This window comes from Manis pentadactyla, chromosome 7 (assembly GCF_030020395.1).
Source record: "Manis pentadactyla isolate mManPen7 chromosome 7, mManPen7.hap1, whole genome shotgun sequence".
Taxonomy (NCBI): Eukaryota; Metazoa; Chordata; class Mammalia; order Pholidota; family Manidae; genus Manis; species Manis pentadactyla.
The window spans coordinates 16,118,578-16,139,147 of NC_080025.1; the positions used below are offsets into that span (position 1 = coordinate 16,118,578).

Genomic DNA, 20,570 nt, shown 5'->3' on the forward strand with positions numbered 1-20,570 from the left:
AAATTATACTGTCAATAAGGTGAAAACAGACCATTTTCTACAGGAAAGCATGGCATTTCCTGACCCCAGAACCAGGTGGGCAGGGGTGTGGGGTGGGTAGAAATAGCTCCAGTGGATTATCCCTGGAACATTCCTGAGTTCCATCTTAGACAACAGAAGTACTACATGTATTTCTTACAGCATCTCTCAATAGAAGGCAAACATTCCATGTTAGAAATACAATTCAGTGAAAACAACTGAACAGGGCAAATAAACTGGGTATAAGGGGCCCAGCTCTCCTAGCATGGAAGCCTACATGCCCTTCAGATGACTGTCTGTGAATATTATTTTATGCATCCAGCTTTTTGATAAGAACTAGGCCCTGATCTTACCTTGGGTATGACTTGACAGACCATTGCGATATAATTCCCCTTCAGATGAAGCTGGGATGCTTCGGTACTGTCTCTTGGGGAACATTGCCATGTCCTAGATTTTGGAGATAGAACAGAGAGCCTGAAGGTCTTTCTCCAGGTCGATGGCTTGGGAATTTCAAATGTTCAGACACTGGGCCACCTAGGAAGCAAAAGTGATGCCATTCAATTCCTCATTCATTGATCATATTTTTTTCACCCATCCTAATTAGCCAAAAGTAATTTTGTTTCCAAATACTGTAATTGTAGGTAAAGCATGGACTGCAGTTCATAACAGGATGTGCACCTCATAGGGTCTCTGTAAGAATTACTGTGAAACCATGCATGAAAAATACTCAGCCCAGAGTCCAGTACAGTGGTTCCTCCTTTTGTCTGTATTTTGGAATACTTGGGGAGTTTTGAAAGGCTGACGCTGCATTTTACCTCCAGAGACTGTGATTTAATTGGTCTGGATGAGGCCTGAGCTTTGGAGGTTTCCAAGGCCTCTAAGTAATTCTAAAGTGCACGGGAATACGGGAATCACTGACCTGGCACCTAGTAAATGCTTCTCAGCTTAGCTACTCCTTTTTCCAGGTATACTTTGATGAAAGTTATGACATTACAGGCATCACATGCTGATTTTAATTTCCCTGATGTACAGTCAGTATTACAGCAGATGCCTAATAAAACAGCATTTTTGAGTTTGAGCTAAGAACTTATATTACAATGTATGCTTTTTTTAAAAGTACCATAAAAATGTATTGTGCAAGTTCCAGTACTAATCACGTCTTTTTCTACGTGGAAATAAAAGCAAATCACGAGTCCAACAATTATGGTCAGTTCAAGAGCTGACTTTGCACAATGTCAATAAGTAAAAAAGATGTGCTGAGGCATTCAGGAATGATCTGCAAGTCAGCAAACAGTGTTACCAGCTGGTTTTTAGATGCAGGAAAATTATACCTCATTTTCACTCTCGGGGAATATCTGTGTTTAATTCATTTCCTGTTGTAAATGTGAAAATGTTCATTAGGCTTAAAAAAGAACAGTCTTTTATATCATGTATATAAAGTTGATGTGAATTAACTGATTAGAAACATGGATGCACTGGGTTAGCCTAAATAATCAACAGAGCTCCAGCTAGGATGGAATGAAGGAGGTTCAAAATTCAAAGGCACATTAAGAGGTTGCCTTACCCAATCATCTCATCTTGCAAAGGAAATATCTTTAACTTTATCAAAGGTATCAGCAACTTTTCCAAGGTCAGAAGATGTAGCAGTATTAATAGAGTGTTGATTTCTCCAGTGTTCCAAACTATTGGACTTTTTAGATTATGTGCCTTCATAAAAAATAAAATATGTCTATAAAATTGACAATAATGACTCCATCTTCAACTTATGGCCAAGATGGAGTCAAATGAACCTGATTTATCATGTCACTTGAGACAACAAGGATTGTGGACAAAACGTGAACAATGGTTTCCTTCATTGAAAGGACAAAGATTCCTGAGAGATGTAAGACCAAAGAGGTGAGCTTTATGGTTAATCCAGCTAAGGTCCATGGGAGACTTTCCAGGCCATGAGGTTGGGGAGTGGAAGTCAAGGGACCTGGTCCACTCTCTGGATTAAGGAGGCAGAGTTTAGAGTTCCACTTTACAGCTTGTTCTATGAGGCCAACAATAAACTGAAACTGAATGCAGGCAAGGGTATTTGGAGAAAAGAAAACTATAGACCAATATATATCATGGACATAGATACAGAACTTCTAAACAAAATTTAAGCAAATAACACCCAACAACATATAAAATTGATACGGTTTCATGACCAAGTAGCATTGATCTCAGTCATGCAAGAGTTTAATATTTGTAAATCATTATAATTTACTACATTAACATAATGAAGAAGAGACTGTTAAGTCATCTTAGAAGAAGTCCTTGACAAAATCCAGCATTAATTCCTGATAAAACTTCCCAGCAAACTAGGAATAGAAGTGAACTTTTTTCAAAATGATAGAAGACACCTATGAAAATCTTTCAGCTAGCATCATGCTTAACAATGAAGGACTTCATGCTTTTCCCTTAAAATGAGTAAAAAAAACAAGGATGCTTGCTCTGGGTATGTTACTCAATATTATACCAGCAATGTTGGCCAGTGAAATAATTAAAAACAAAAACAAAAACAAGAAAACATTGAGAAGTCTTTTTGTGAAAAAGACTTTAAACTATCTTTATTGAAAGATAACATGGTCATCCAAGTGGACAATCAAAATCTTTAAAGAGGCTATCAGAATTAATATCAGCAAGGTTGTAAGATAAAAGATAAATAGACAAAACTCAACTGTATTTTGAATTAACTAGCAACAAAAAATTGGAAATAAAAATAATACGCTTTACAAGAGCCTCAAATATATAAAGTTCTTTGGGATTAATCTTAGAAAAGATGTCAAACACTGTAAAATGTAAAATACTGCTGAGAAATGAGAAGTGTTTATGTAAATTAAGATGCATGCTATATTCGTGAGTAATTTAGATATGCCAGTTCTCCCTAAATGGATCTATCTGTCTATCTATTATCTATCTATCTATCTGTCTATCTATCTATCTATCTATCTATCTATCTATCTATCTATCCTATATGTGTTTCATGCAATGCAAATAATGTGTCAACATTTTTTAAAAGTGAAAATTGATAAAAAATTTAGTGGGAAAGGAAAGGAATTAAAGTAGCAAAAAATTACACTGAAAAAATACAAACCAAATTGGAAGACTAATACTACCTGATTTCCAAACTTGTAAAACTACAGTAATCAAGCTGCTGTAGTACTGGCACAAAGATAAACAAATTTATCAGTGAAACAGAATATAGAGTCCAGAAATAGGTGCATGCATATGTGAACAACGGACTTTCAATATAGATACAAAGGTAATTCTATGAAGAAGGCAAGTCTTTTCAAGGAATGGTGTTAGAACTATCAGATAGACATATGTAAATATGGAAATTTCAATCTGTACCTTTCACAATATAATATATATATATATATATGTATTATATAAAACTCAGAATTTAACATAGAACTAACTGTAAAGTCCAAAACCATAAAGCTTCTAAAAAATATATAGAAGAAAAAAAATCAAGCCTCTTTTGCCTTATGCAAAGTTTTTGTTTTGACACCAAAAGCACAATACCCATCAAAGAACAAATTAATAAATTGGACTTCATGAAGTTTGAAAAAATTCTGCTCTTTCAAGGACAATGTTAAGAAGGATGAAAAAACAAGCCAGAGCAGGTGAAAATATTTGTAAATTATATATATTAAAGGAATTGTATTAAAGTATGGAAGGAATTCTGAGAACTCAATAATAACAAACAACCTAGAGGAAATGATTTGAAGAATCATTTTACCAAAGAAAGTATGGGGATGTGAAACAAACTCATGAAAAGATTCTAAACATCATTAGTTATTAGGAAAATATAAATTAAAACTGCAAGGATATACCACTACACACTTTTTAGGTTGGCTAAAATTAAAATGACTGATCTTTTCAAGTGTTGGAGAGGGTGTGGAAGAACAGGAACTCTCCAACAACAGGGAAAATAAAAGAATACTACCAAGTTGGAATATAGTCTGACAGTTTCTTAAAGTTGAAACATACACCTACCATTTCTGTCATGAGAATTTAACCAATATATATGAAAAGCATATGTTCATATAAAGACTTGTATATGTGTGTCCGTATTAGCTTTATTTATTTATAATTGCACCAAACTGGAAATAACCCATATGTCCATCAGTAGGGGAATGGACAAAAAAAAAAATCAAATAAACAAAAAATATGTATCATACAATGGAATACTACTCAGTAATAAACAAACAACTGATAATTGCTATAACATGAATGAATTTCAAAATAATCATGCTGAGTGAAAGAAGGCAGATTTAATAAAAGTACATTCTTTGTGATTCCATTTATATACTAAAAGGCCACCCCACCTAAAGCATTCTACAGATTCAATGCAATCCCTATCAAAATACCTATAGCATTCTTCAATGAACTAGAGAAAATAGTTCTAAAATTCATATGGAATGACAGAAGGCCCCGAATAGCCAAAGCAATCCTGAGAAGGAAGAATAAAGCAGGCGGAATTACGCTCCCTGACTTCAAGCTCTACTACAAAGCCACAGTAATCAAGACAAATTGGTACTGGCACAAGAACAGACCCATAGACCAGTAGAACAGAATAGAGAGTCCAGATATAAACTCAAGCATATGTGGTCAATTAATATACGATAAAGGAGCCATGGATATACAATGGGGAAATGACAGCCTCTTCAACAGCTGGTGTTGGCAAAACTGGACAGCTGCATGTAAGAGAATGAAACTGGATTATTGTGTAACCCCATACACAGAAGTGAACTCAAAATGGATCAAAGACCTGAATGTAAGTCATGAAACCATAAAACTCTTACAAAGAAACATAGGTAAAAATCTCTTGGACATAAACATGAGCAACTCCTTTATGAATATATCTCCCCGGGCAAAGGAAACAAAAGCAAAAAATGAACAAGTGGGCTTAATTCAAACTAAAAAGCTTCTGTACAGCAAAGGATACCATTAGTAGAAAAAAAAGACATCCTACAGTATGGGAGAATATATTCATATATGACATATCTGATAAGGGGTTGACGTCCTAATTATATAAAGAGCTCACGCACCTCAACAAACAAAAAGCAAATAAGCCAATTAAAAAATGGGCAGAGGAGCTGAACAGACAGTTCTCCAAAGAATAAATTCAGATGGCCAACAGACACATCAAAAGATGCTCCACATCGCTAGTCATCAGAGAAATGCAAATTAAAACCACAATGAGATATGACCTCACACCAGTTAGGATGACCACCATCCAAAAGACAAACAACAACAAATGTTGGCAAGGATGTGGAGAAAGGGGAACCCTCCTACACTGCTGGTGGGAATGTAAACTAGTTCAACCATTGTGGAAAGCAGTATGGAGGTTCCTCAAAAAGCTAGAAATAGAAATACTATTTGACCCAGGAATAACACTCCTAGGAATTTACCCTAAGAATGCAGCAGCCCAATTTGAAAAAGACATATGCACTCCTATGTTTATTGCAGCACTATTTACAATAGCCAAGAAATGGAAGCAACTAAGTGTCCATCAGTAGATGAATGGATAAAGAAGATGTGGTACATATACACAATGGAATATTACTCAGCCACAAGAAGAAAACAAATCCTACCATTTGCAACAACATGGATGGAGCTAGAGGATATTATGCTCAGTGAAATAAGCCAGGCAGAGAAAGACAAGTATCAAATGATTTTACTTATCTGTGGAGTATAAGAACAAAGAAAAAACTGAAGGAACAAAACAGCAGCAGACTCACAGAACCCAAGAATGGATTAACAGTTACCAAAGGGAAAGGGACTGGGGAGGGTGGGTGGGAAGGGAGGAATAAAGGGGAAAATGGGGCATTATGATTAGTACACGTAATGTGAGGGGGTGGTCACAGGAAGGGCAGTATAGCACAGAGAAGACAAGTAATGATTCTATAGCATCTTACTACACTGATGGACAGTGAATGTAATGGGGTATGTGGGAGGACTTGATAATGGGGGGAGTCTAGTAACCATAATGTTCTTCAAGTAGTTGTACATTAATGATATCAAAAAAAAAACTAAAAGAAAAGTAAATGAATCTACAGTATCATGAATAGATCAGAGGTTGTCTGGAGATTAGGGTTAGGGTCTGGCGAGGAGATAGAGGTATGATGGGGGGGCTAGAGAAAATATTTGGGGTGATGGATGTTCATTGTCTAGTTCGTGAAGTTAGTTTCAGTTAAACACATATGTCTAAACCTCAAATTATATACTTTAGACATGTATTGTTTATGTCAATTACAGCTCCATAAAACTTTGAAAAAACGGTAAGAGTAAATGTTTAAGTGTGCAGTTGTGGAGCCAAACAGGGTTTGGTGTCATAAGACAATAACATCAGTGACCTAGAAACTTAATATCTCAAAGACATGCAAATATGTGTCTTAATAAACATACATTGGAAATTGTGGGAGAAACTGAATTGTAAAACCACCCATATGATCCAGTGTTTTTCTTTGAAAGAAAGCAAGAAATCTAATTGTACTGGTTCTAAGAGCACTGCATTAATTGGGTCATGATTTTGCAGTAGCTTTGTATCTTTCTTAGTCCAGTCACACTTGCCAAAAATACAATTGTTTTAGGAGCACAACGGCTTAAATATTCTCATAAGGCTAATGGGCACTGTATGGTTAAAGGAAATAGCTCCTCTTCACAATTTCATCTTTAAATTGCCAGGAAAAACATTTTTTGTGAGACAAATAGAGCCAAAATCAAAGGCATCTAGGTCATTAAAAGAATTGATTCAGAGCTTCATAAAATTGGAGCGCCTTAGCCTTCAGTTCTCACCAACAGTATATACACAAGTGAAATCACAAAATGTTTCCTTTCTCCAGATTGCCTTCCCAAATACCACGGCTAAGTAGATTTTTTTCTTCTAGCCTTTGAACACTCATATTAGAAGTCATTTTCTCAAGGCACCTTATTTAAACCTCCTGCCCATACCAATATCATGTTCCTTATTTGTTTAAGTTCCCCCTTTTTAGTGTGTTTGTGCCATCATCTGTACAAATGTCTTCTGTCCACTGAGTTTCTCTATTTCAATTATCCATTGACTGGTCTATCTTATCCCTTAGGCTTTTAATACCTAAGAAATAAAATGTGATATTTTCACAGCATCCTAATCTAGGATCTGCTATTTGATATTTAATAAAATGTTAACTAATGTGATCAGTTTTGGAGGTACATCCCCATTGGATAGCAAATACTGATTAATCCCCTCTTTTTCCACATCCTCTTTCCCACATTTCCACTATGTCTGCCCTATAAATCTAAGTTAGTAAACTTACATAAAATGCTGAGGTTCTAAATGTTCCCAGCTGATCTAGTCAAGTGATTTTAATCAATCTGTCCCAGAAATCGTAATAGAAACCACAATTATGTCGTATACTGTATGTTTGATAGTATCAAGATGAGATACCACAAATTGCTTGAATCAATCAAATGAAAGAGCCATATGGAGTGTGGATTCTGATAGTAATTCAATCACTAAACTAGAATCACACATGCATTTTAACCAATGTGATGAGACACCAAAATTGTTACATTTTATTCATATACTTATACAGCCATGCCCAATTTGGGCTCAATAAATTCTAGTTGGATTAAATTCTGTACAAGATGGGTACATTGCATCGCCTATTCATTTAATTCAAACAAATGCTTACTGGACACTTTGTATTTGGAAATAATTTCCCAGTGGAGAGCTGTGAAATAGGAATGACTGGCTCTGGAGTGGGGTTGCAGAGCTCGCCTGAGCTGCTCAGTTATCTGCCTGCAAAATTGTAGATTTAGGCACAGATAATCTTTTTCATTACAATTTTTTTATTAACGTATTATTGATACACACTCTTAGGAAGGTTTCACATGAAAAACAATGTAGTTACTACATTCACCCATATTATCGAGTCCCCCCATACCACATTGCAGTCACTGTCCATCAGTGTAGTGAGATGCCACAGAGTCACTACTTGTCTTCTCTGGGCTACACAGTCTTCCCCATGATTCCCCCCACACCATGTGTACTAATCATAACACTTTCTCATTCCCCTTCTCCCTCCCTTCCCCACCCCTCCCCTTTGGTAACTGCTAATCCCTTCTTGGAGTTTATGACTCTGCTGCTGTTTTGTTCCTTCAGTTTTGCTTTGTTGTTACACTCCACAAATGAGGGAAATCATTTGGTACTTGTCTTTCTCGCCTGGCTTATTTCACTGAGCATAATGTCCTCCAGCTGCATCCATGCTGTTGCAAATGGTAGGATTTGTTTCTTTCTTATGGCTGAATAGTATTCCATTGTGTATATGTGCCACATCTTCTTTATCCATTCATCTACTGATGGACACTTAGGCTGCTTCCATATCTTGGCTATTAGGCACAGATCTTTTTTTAATCAAGCATCTTAATCAAGAGTCCAAACATCCTTAAGTATTTACTTTGTTCAAATGCTGTTCCAGTGCCTGGTAATAAATGGCAAAATCAAGCACTATTCCTTTCCTTATGGAATTTACAGATTGCAACTAGGTAATCATATAAACTAGGAGGAAAAAACACAGTTGTAGCAAGTTCCCCAAAGAAGAAGCAAGACTACTCGAAGGAATAGAAGCATTTGCTCTAACTGGGGAAGTAACAAAAGGCTTTACTGCAAAGCCACGTTTAAGGTGAGATGAGAACAAACAGTATTTAACTAGGAAAAGGGGAGAGAAGAGCATTCCAGGCAAAAGAAACAGGAGGTGCCCAAGTGTGTCAGGAGGGAGCCTGGGGAGTAAGGGTGATCAAAACAGGTCAACATGTCTGTGGAGCTGCAACAGGAAATCAGTGGTAATAGGATCCCCCCAAAAATAAAGAACAAGGCTTACTCCTTATTGTAAAAACAAGGCAAGACTTTGACTAGGATGTTGCTGAAGTATAGACAGTGGGTTAGGTGGCATGAAGTGAAAGTTAATGATCAGATGCGAATTCACTGTTTTTATCTAGATGAGAGATGATTTAATTTTGAACCAGCCTGGTAGTAGACGGGGAGAGAGTGAATGAATTAGAAATAAATTAGGAGGTCAAGTGGACTGGATAGTGAATTGGATCAGGTGGGAGTCTACAAAATTTGGGGTTGGTACAACTAGGTAAACAATGTTTTCTTCACTGACATATGAAGTATTTTCTGAGTTTTGGGAAGTGGAAGCCAGTATTTTCTGAGTTTTGGGAAGTGGAGGAGTACAGTGAGGTCATCTTCTGATATGCTGAATTTGAGACACTGTTGTAGATACAAAAATTGATGTCAGATAAATGGATAGGAGAATCTGGCGCTTAAAGGAGGGCTAGAGATAGTTGTGAACTTTCTTTATTTAAGTCATAATTTAAGACAGAGTTGTGGATAAGCTCACCTAAAGAGAACATAAAGAATAAGTGAAGTAAGATGAGGATGAAAATAGGACAAAGTTTTGATGGAAAAAGAGACTGTGTGCATACCTTGGGCAGGTAGGCTGGAGACAGGGCACAGGTTAGAGACTGTAACTTTGAACTGGTGATGTTGATTAGGAATTCTGCATCTCAGGTACCACAAGAGACCTGCATTTTAATAAATCCCCAAGTGAATGCATATTAAAGTTTGAGAAGTGCTGCTCTGTAACAGCCTATGCAATAAGAGTAAAGAATTTGCAGTTTACTTCTTCTATCCACTACAAGACCATGAGCTGGTTAAGAGACTGACTTTAAACTTTGTATTTCTGGAGTTGAGCACAGCATCTGACATATACTAAAGTCTTGATTGCATTGAATAAATACAAAATTGAAAGAGAGTGGGAGGTAAGAACATGTTTTTCTTTGTACCACTGTACTCCTCTCTTAAAATTCAAATACACATTCATTCAACTTTGATCTTGGCAGTACTTTAAAATCAGAGCTTTCCTATCTCTTTGTCATTCATTCCCGTTCCCTCAAATATTCTATTGACAGACTGCTGAGTTCCCTACACTGTTCTATGTTGGATAACACATCTCTTCTACACTAGTTACTTACAACAAACAAATGATTCCAAACATATTTAGAGCAGGTGCATACACATTAATATCGTATTACATTTCATCTTTTAAAACAATTTGGCAACTTTACAGGAGCTAATCAGTGATAATATCATGTATTGCATTCCTAAGTAGAAACTAGTAAATATGGTGTTAATAAAATTAGGCTTGTGAATATTTTCTTATTTTCCTGTGATATTATAATATGCTTTTTTGATATTGTATAATTAATAGTTGCACTTTGCAAATATTTGGAAAATACAGTCTTTATAATTTTATATTCCCCTGGAATTAATACTTGTTAACAATTTTTATATATATTTCTAGCTTTCTAATAAATACATGCAATTGTATGGTGAGATGTTATGGATAGAATCTTTGTTACAAAATACCATAACAATGTACCATTGAATATGAGTTATTCATTATGAATTGCTTTCTTTAACTTGATTGGCTCTCCTTTCCTCTTGATTTGATTATTGATTTCCCTTTTCTTAACTCTGATAACATGAATGTCTCTCCTGCTCCTCATTCTTGTTTTTAGAATCCATTCTTGTCCTAGGTTTGTCTATATTTTCAGTTATGTCTTTCAATATATTTTTGCTTTCCAATTTATTTATCTATTTTACATTACAAAGGTTTCCTTAGATTATTTTAGGTGTCTCTTCTTGTTCATTTTTTCCCTTATCTTCTTGAGATAAAGAAATTCATTATTTTAGTAACTTACATAATGCAATAACAAGATTTTTTTAGTTAGTGCTCATGGGGCAGCATTCTGTAGGTTTCATAAACAGTCGGCCATATTAATTTTGGTTTCCACATGGACCCATGAATTATGGAGCAGTGTCTTCCTTTTTTTCTCTTAATTCCAAATTTTTAATTCAGTGTTTATTATTAGATTTTCTATGTCACTTGAGCTCATATCCTGAAAGGTGTCTACTTTTAGAATTTATCGAGACTTAAATTATGACTTAGCATATGATGAATTTTGATGTAGCTATTCTGTGAGCATGAGATGATTATATTCTTTTGCTATTTTTAAAGTATTATAAATAGAGATCTTGGCATTAGTACAGATTATCAAAATTGTTGATCATAGTATTCAAACTTTCCATATCATTTCTTCTCTCCATAATCATTGATTTATTAAAATGGTGTATTATTATCTTTGATTAAGAAAGTCGGGTTTTAAATTCCTCCTGGTTTTGCAGGCAACTGTTCCTTCCTTTTATTTTGTAGTGCATTTAGGTGCATAAAGGCTTATGATTTTCACATAATATCCTGCTCACCTATATTTAATATTCTGGCCTAAAATTCCACATGTTCAAGTAAGAATTATGTATCCCTATGCATGTTTTCTTTTGCTGATATTTTCTAAGTTCAGTCACTCCTTCATTTTCAAACTTCCTTGTTATTTTCTTTTCAGAAATGAGCCCCTCTAACCTCCATCAAAAGTGGCATGTAGCTCTGGGGATTTTACTCTGTATAAAGCGAGTGGCTAAAGTTTTACCTACCACTTTGGTGGGCCAGGTTTGAGAGGTGCTATTGAGAAGGAGCTACCAAATGAGTTAGAGTTGTAACCAAATCATCTAGTGATATGAACTGGCTTTGTCTTGAAATAAGGAAACCATGGCATGGATAGTTGGCATGACACACACATCCCTTCTGAGTTTACAGATCAACCTGAGAGGCTATTATTCCCCACTCTCCATAAACACATTTTGTGAGTGTTAGCATATAGAACTACCCCAGGATCAGGGAACAGAGGTGAATCTCCTGATGGATTAGAGCTAAGCAGATCCATCCCCTGAGCAACCACCAGGGGGTTGAGAGGCCTTGGCATTCACAAGTTTCATTCAGCTGAGGGACACTGAACAGTGGTGAAGTACAAGGCCTGGCACAGCTTGCAATTCACATCCCCGTGGTAATCAGTAGTGGGTGCTGTGGTCCACCCCCAGGTCATTCCTCCAGGTCTAGGAGTGTTGGATGGTGGCAGCTCTTTCCTGAAAATTGCTCTGGACAAAGGGAGCTGCTCGCTGGGGAAAGCCACTACCCAAAGCAGGGTTTTAAATGCCATGCTCCTTGCTTCAATTTGTGGCAATGGTTCAGGGCTGTCCTGTCTCTAGGGCTCCCCTGAGATTGGTTGAGTTCGATTCCACCTCTGTGCAGTCCTGCTTTCTGGTACTCCTTGAAAGAATTGATCCTAAGAATTTACCCCAGTGAAATTCCTACATGCAAATCTCTATCTCAGAGGTTGTTTTTCAGGGAACCTAAGTAGCAGCACCATCTCCACAGAATTCTGAGGCTAAAAAGGTCCAGGCAGGGCATCTTTCTGATTTCCAATGGTGGGAAAGTACTCTTCAATGTTGAGTCATCTCAATGGGGAGTGAAAAATGACCACCACCAAGTGTATGGCAAGTCTCTGTCTTGGTTACCCAACTCACGATATGATTTTATCTGTGTCCACTGTGATGCGTTAATGTGTTTTGTGCTGCAGTCTTGCACAATCAGACTAAACCAGGGAAGAAAGATAAGATTAGAGGACAGAGCAGTTACTATGGTGACAGAATCACAGAATGGAGGAAGTAAGGGGAGGACTTCAATTAAACCAAACTTTTCAGTTTACAGATATGTGTGGCTTATTCTTTTCCTTCAATGCATGACTTACAAGATAAATTTATTTACTCCTGTAAATTCTGCATAAGATTTAAAGGTGAAAGGTTTTATTTACTCTTGTAAACCTATAGGATCCGTGTGCTGTCTGTCTTCTCAGGGACTGTACTGAGCAACTTAGAGAAATGATTATTCTGCGATATAAGGAATGATAGGTGAGAATTTTGACTTCAGCAAGCATTGGAAAGAAACAAATGAATTTGAAGGAAAGTAAGAAACTTTAAGAGCACCATGAGTGATCCCTGCCATAGAGGAGCAAATGGTGTTTTAAATACTGGACTTTGAAAAAGGCTGCAAAGGATGAGTTGTCAGGAAGTATTTTCCTTCATTTTCTTAAATTTTAACAATGTGTTTCCTTGAGCCAGCTTGAATTCCAAAGAATACTGTTTTAAAAATTAGAAAATTAATTTATATCTTACTGAGAAACTCTCACTGTTTGGAACTGTTAACTAGTTTGCCAATCTACTGCCACTTTGTCATAGGTAGATGTTTATGTGTTCATTCATTCAATACATAATTACTGAGTACCTAGTGCATGCCTTACACTGTGATAGTATATCTAGTATATCTGCTGACTCTCCTATTTTCTTTGAAGTATTAACTCTGATTTAAATTTGTTAAACTTGTGAGCTCTGGCTTCAGTGAAGACATATAAGGAAATATTGCTTACAAAGTAATGCCAGAATGGGAGATGTCTCTGGAATTATGAGTGATTCTGAGCAGCCATTGGGCAGCAAAAGACCAGGGAGGCTGGTAACTGGGAATTAGGGAAGGGGATCTGCTTGCACGCAAGGAGAAAGGCTATGTGGGTGTGGTGGGACTCAGGCAGACTTATCACTGTAGGCTTTGGTAACTAGAAGGGGATTCAGAGATACTTATTTTTACAGACAATCAAAGTAAGATACAAATAAATTAACATCCTTGGACAAACTTAAGTTGCCCATTTAGTTCAGAAATTGAATGAAATGCAAACATCAAACTTTCAGTCCAAGAGTTCTCTCACTCTTTTAACTTGTTTCTCCTCCTCTTTCACAGTTTTGCCAGAGCAAACCCTGAAGAGACCTACTTTTCACTAGAACAGGTTTAATCCCCTATTGCCAGTGACATTTTATATGGATTTTCTTTTTTTACATGTCTGCAATGGAAAAGAACAAACTGTTCTCACAGTATATGGTAGAAATTATTCAAGCTCTCTTGCTATGCACATCTTATCTCTGATGGATTTCCTTAGGTCGGATGCTTGCCCAAGTACAGACTTCATTTGTGACGTAGTACCTCTTTTATGTTAAACACATTGTTGAAACAATTATCTTTGTGCCAACCTTTCACATAAAATCCAGCTGATCTAGCATTTACTTAAATGACTACTGGTTGTGTTGCTGTTCTTACTCAGCTATTAAGTAAAATAGACCAAACTGAATTTTCCATATTTTCAAATGGGAAAATATTTTCATATTTTACTAACAAAGTACAGAGAAACCCACAAATACTCAAGCTGGATAATGCTGTGTATTTTTGAAATTAGTATTTGAAAAATTTCTTTGATGATATTTAATGTATCTATGCTCTCTTGAGATAAAAATAGAATACTTACTTTGTATGCATGGTAGATCACAAATTGTACAGACATATATGTGATGACCTTGACCTGATTCTTTTGTCTTTTTAAATATTCCTTGTTAGGAAAAAGGGTGAATGCCTATTAACATCTGAGGCAATATGTCTTTTTTAATCTCATGGAACAATTTGTTAAAGAATAAAATACATAAACTATTGTCTATATAAGATATCCTTATCCCATGAGGGAAAGAGACTGGGGGAAATAAATCAGAAACTGATAGACATAATAATTCATACACCACTTAGGGAATTCAATGACACTCTATGTTGAAGGAAGCAATAAATAAACCTCTTCTTTCTCTGCCCTTTTCCTGTCCTTCTTTCTGTCCTAGATTTATCGAATGCTTGTTATCTTGTCTTGACAATGTGCAAACTAATTGGAGAGAGAAATATACAATAATATAATTCAAAGATGGTATAATAAATGCCATACAAGAAGGGATAAGAAAAGTATTTGGAAACCCATATAAATTATGAGATAGTCGGGCTTCCTTCCTTGTGACCAGGGAGTAGTTTGGGCCTTGGCTGACATACTCACTGCAGACCAGCTTCCGTGTTCAGCACTGGGCAATCTTCTACTTCCCAACCCCTCTGCTGCTTGTGAGGTTCTTTTCTCTGTGTTCTTGCTCCTCCTGTGATAACAGTTGTAACATACATTCCATTCCTCTGAAGTCACCCTGTGACGTTCCTCATTTGAATCTAGAAGCGAATGTATTTTCCAAAATGCTCCACAGTACCGCGTTCACCCCTTGTGGCAGTGACGACAGCGATACGTACACAGACCTGGTTCACTTCAGTTGTTTATTGTTGCTCGGAAGGCCGGGAGAAGGTGAGTGAGAAGAAGCAACAGCCGGGGGGAGCGAATGAGAGGAAGAATGAGAGGAGAGAGAGACAGAGATTGAGAGAGAATGAGTGAGAGAGTGAGAGAGTGAGAGAGTGAGAGAGTGAGAGAGTGCTTCTCTTTCCTGCTTATGCCTTATATAAAGGAAGCTGGCCTATGGTGATCAAGATCATGCAAGCCTATAGGAGCAACTTCCTTATGCTAATGCCACCAAACCAGGCAGGGTGGCGCCCAGGAAGCGTGCGCCACCTTAGGGCATTGGTCAACTAGAGTGGAAGGGCGGTGTTCAGCCATAGTGGGACTCAGCCTCGGCCGTAGGCCGGCCCCTACATCACAGAAGTTCACTGTTCCTACAGTCAGTAACTGGTGAGTGGTAGTCCGCTTGAATCTAAGTTGGTGCCTCCCAGATTCGGAGATCTACCAACTGATAACAAATACGGATGAAAGGAAAATGATGGAGTGGGAAAGATCAGAGGATTGTTTAAGCTCATTAGCAGACAAAAGTGTCCACATATTAAAAGGCATAATTCAGTGCACTTCAGGTACCACTGAGCCATTGATTCAGGCCCTGCTGCCAAACAGCTTACAGATAAAATGGTAAGCACGTGAAAGGACATCCACAGATAGACAGTAATACACTCTCTTCTTTAGCAAATTTAAAATTGGCTTTGCGATTCCTGCTTGAATTTGTGTGTGTGTGTGTGTGTGTGTGTGTGTGTGTGTGTACCATCTCTTTGAAATAGGAAGATGATATTCTTTGCTGTCTTCTGAGTGGATACAATTCTACGTTCAACGGTTACCTAGTTCCGTATGTGTAGCCCTCACTACCAGCAGGATGTGTGAAATACTATTCTTATCAATTGCATTAATTGACATGGTAGACAAATATTAACCGATGCTATGTAAATAGGCTTTTTTGGCTATTTCATTTACAGCTCAGACATGGCTAAGTATTTATGGCCATTGATTAATCACATAAATATATTGTGTTACAACTTGATTCATTCACTCTGGTGTCTCAGCAAGGTTCAAACTTCCAAGACAGGGATGGATTAGTTTTCCTCACACTTCTGGAACTGCTGCACAGTCCCTGGCCCAGAAATGTGACTATTGCAGCTGTTCATGAAAAAATGAAGCTGTTCAAGATGTAAATGGAGATTGTATTCTTCAGTTGCTTGTAGTGGAGTTAAAGAGAGATTCATGCTTTGTGGAAAGTCTAGTATATAAAAATCTGACTACCAGCATTTTCTTAGAATCATTGCATCTTAGATGTTAGTTCCTCCTCTCAGAGGTGCTCCTTGGGTACACTTCCCAATGCCATCAAAGAAAAGTGAAGGAAGCAATTTGTGTTCCATGATATCTTAACCCATGGCTAAAAACAAAATGATCAAGCTGAACAGATCACGGTATTTTATTATAATAGCAACTGATCCATGCTTCATAATAATTAGAAAGTCTATATTGTAGCATCCTTAAAAAAAAAGTGTTCCCTCTTAAAAAGCTTTGATAAAAATTGATATTTATGGATTATAAGTTGATATCCTAAAAAGAACTATGGAAAGATTTTCAGCATATTCTGGTTGTACACATGCATTTCATTCACCTTTATAATCTATACAATCACTTTGTGTCGTGGTTGTTATGTGAATGATTTGGCAGAAAAGTAAAACTGAAGAGAATTGAAATGGCAGCATGAGCTCTGCAATGAAAAACTTTTGGAAAACTCTTGATCGGTTGTTTAGTTCCATAGAAATCAGTTAAAACTGGCGTTCCCTTCAGGGCATGCTGTAAGAGCAGGAAAAGCTAATTACCTGCTCCCTGCTTTTTGCCTCTACTCTCCTTTTCTAAAAACAGGGTAGTGACTCTTCTGTCCTTACATGAAGTTAAGATATTCTTCAAAGACAGACAGGTAGATGATGAAGAGAAGACACACCAACCAGTAGAATTAAAAAGTGGGTAATCATGTAGAATCTTTACAATGTAATGTAAGAACAGTTTGTTGTGAATGGACCCCTGTTTTGTTCTGGAGCATACACATGACAATGAACACAAGTGTTCGGGGACAGCGCTCTGTGCTGCTGTGGGTAGGTATTGAACAGAAGAGCCCAAAAGCTCGGATACGGATATCAGGGTTTTTTTAATAGTCATTCTGCATCCGGTATTTTTAAATCATTTATTCTACTCTTTTGTATTTTTTAAAACAAACTCATCCTATGCTATTAAGACAAAATTATGACTTTTAAATCTGTTATTCTGTATTTCCTGAAAGACTGTAGGATTCCATCAATACTTTAAAATATTTTGATTAATTTTGATTAAAGATTCTCAAACTCTTGCATAAGTTTTTTCTGTGAGTCCTGTTATATCTATTACTAAGTGAATGAACATGCATTATGTAAGACTTCTTAGCCTTTCAGGGTAACAAAAGCTAGCGTTTAGTGATTTTTGATTTATGTGTATTTCCAGTTTCAGCAAGTAACACGAGAAGAGAACTTGAATTCACAGTACAAAATAGTATATATGCATATACACACATACATTATATTAAATTGAATTTTGCAATATATGAAGTTACCATTAAAAATAAGGAACTAAAATAATTACTGTGAACACTATAGATCCCAAAATAGATTTTAAAAATGTTTCTGGATGCCATGTATATAAGAAACTGTAACTGTTTACCTCAAGGAAAGTATGGCAAGTAAGGTAATTTTATCTCATTGCAAATTATGTGAATGATTTGTAAAGCAATTTTGGGAACTAAACATGTATTTAAATATTATATGTATGTCAGTGTCAAAATAAGTCTTTTTTTTGAAAATCAACAATAAAACCAAATGATTAGAAATGGGAAATTTAATGTATTTTGTATAGATTCCATGAAAAGACATCTGCATAATGTAAATAAACTTTCCACGTACATACTGCAGCTCTTCCAAATATATTTCCTTTATCATGAAAGTTTTATGTTAACCATTGAATTTAAAAAGAAAATGAAAATTTATATTTGCCAAATAAATTTGGATGCATATGTTAATACATATTCATTCTACTGAATAATATCACCATCTGTTTCCATATTTACATGGTTATTTGCATAAGAAAGATAAAACAAAATTATACATATTTACAGATTTTATTTAATAATAATTGTAATAAAGTTCACTTTTATGTGGAAATAACTTTTCTTGGAGCCTAAGAAGTAATTTCCACCAAGTTCTTCAAATTAATTTAATCATACATGTTCATAAAATTTAGCATAGTCTGCCTTTACGTTATATGAATACATTTCCAGGTGTTTTTTTTTCCTTCATATTAGGGCACATATATGTCTGTGTGTGTGTGTGTGATTATGTAGGTATGCAGAATTAATTTTTTTCTTTTTTTGAGGAAAACTATGGTCTCAGTATTTAAAAAGGACTGGCAATTCATCAAAACTGACAATTTCATTACCCTTCCTAAAAAGTGGAATAGGAAAAATATATAATTATCCTCTTAATAACATAACAACATGCAAAAAATATCCGAGCATTATACTCTGGGCACAGATTCTGGAAATATTTTACAGTAAAAATCTGAAAATCAATAAAATGTGAATTTAGTTGCCTGATGACTTTTACATTAGCCAATTATCTGTAACTTCATCATTGAAAATAGTTTTCTACTGGAGGTTTGCCTTGTGTTATAAAAACTTTTCTCTATCTCTTAACAAGATATTCTCTATGTATGCAAATATAAAAATTGCCATATTTATTTCTGCTTAAGAGCTGGTGTAGATTTTTGCAATGTTGATTTCAATGATAGCTATATTCAAAAAACTATCTTTTCTCTAGAAGGATTTTGAGCACAGGGTAAGAATGAAGTCTTTTCTCTAAAGAATCCCAGTCTCCTAAAGCCTCTGTCTTTAACCCCCTTGGTAAAATTAAGTACTTTGGAAATTTAGAGTTCGAGGCAAATCAGTATCCTTGCCCAATTTTTGTACTTGTTTAGAACCTCATTTTAATAAAGCCAAAGTCATGGATGCCTGTAAAATTCCCTTCATCCTGGTCAGAGTTCTATTAGCCATGTTTACTGCAAAATCATTCTATTAGTTATCAGAAGATGAGGATGAACAAGTCAGAAAACTGTGAAGCAAATTCATCAACACTATCAAATGAAGATCAACTTTTTATACTCACCTTTATAATGATGGATCTAGAACTTAACTTTAGCATAAAAAATTCAGCATTACTGAATCAGCATCACCTAGATAGAAATGAAAGAACTAAGAGATTCAAATATAGATACAACTTCAAAGTGCTTTTAAAATAAACAAAGCCAGAGAGATGAATCTGACCTACAAGCCAAGCTGTGCCTGTAATTCTTATGATCTTGGTGGGTCCATCAGATGTTTAAGAATGCCCACTAGGTGGGGCGGAAGATGGCGGCGTGAGTAGAGCAGCGGGGGGGGGGGGGGGGAAATCTCCTCCCAAAACAACATATATCTATGAAAATATAACAAAGACAACCCTTCCTAGAATAAAGACCAGAGGACACAGGACAATATCCAGACCACATCCACACCTGAGAGAACCCAGCGCCTCGCGAAGGGGGTAAGATACAAGCCCCGGCCCCGCGGGAGCCGAGCGCCCCTCCCCCCAGCTCCCGGCGGGAGAAGAGCAGGCAGAGCGGGAGGGAGACGGAGCCCAGGGCTGCCGAACACCCAGCCCCAGCCATCCGGGCCAGAGTGCAGGGCCCTCGATACTGGTAAAACAGGGAAGCAAGAACAGTGAGCAGGCACTGGAGGCTGGGCGACAGAGGACATAAGAAAAGCGCGGGACCATTTTTTTTTTTTTGCTTTTTTGCTGCTTTGTTTTGGCGAGCGCTTTTTGGAAGTCTTAAAGGGACAGGGACCCCAATATTAGGGAAACAGGGCAGAAAGACCGGTGAGCAGAGGCCTGAGGCTGGCACCGGAGAATAAAGAAAAACGAACGACCACCTTTTTTTTTTAATTAAAAATTTTTTTTTTTTAATTAAAAAATTTTTTTTCTTGTTTTTTTTTGTGGTCGTTGTTTTTGTTTTGGCGGGTGCTTTTTGGAAGTCTTAAAGGGGCAGGGCGGGCCACTTAATCCAGAGGTAGGGAATCCGGGATCTCTGGGCACCCTAACCCCTGGGCTGCAGGGAGCAGGGAGGCCCCTTACGGAGATAAATAGCCTCCCAGCCGCTCCTGCTCCAACGCGACTCCACCATTTTGGAGTAGCTGCCCGAGCCAGGCCACGCCCACAGCAACAGCGGAGATTAACTCCATAGCAGCCGGGCAGAAAGCAGAAACCCTGTCTGCGCGCAGCTGCGCAGCACAAGCCACTAGAGGCCGCTGTTCTCCC

General features: G+C 36.9%; 1 protein-coding gene across 2 annotated transcripts in view; it reads left to right on the top strand.

Annotated features, from left to right (window-relative positions):
• SGCZ (sarcoglycan zeta) overlaps positions 1 to 20,570 on the top strand; it is a 916,905-nt gene that overhangs the window by 239,388 nt on the left and 656,947 nt on the right. The gene's annotated exons all lie outside the window — the stretch shown is intronic.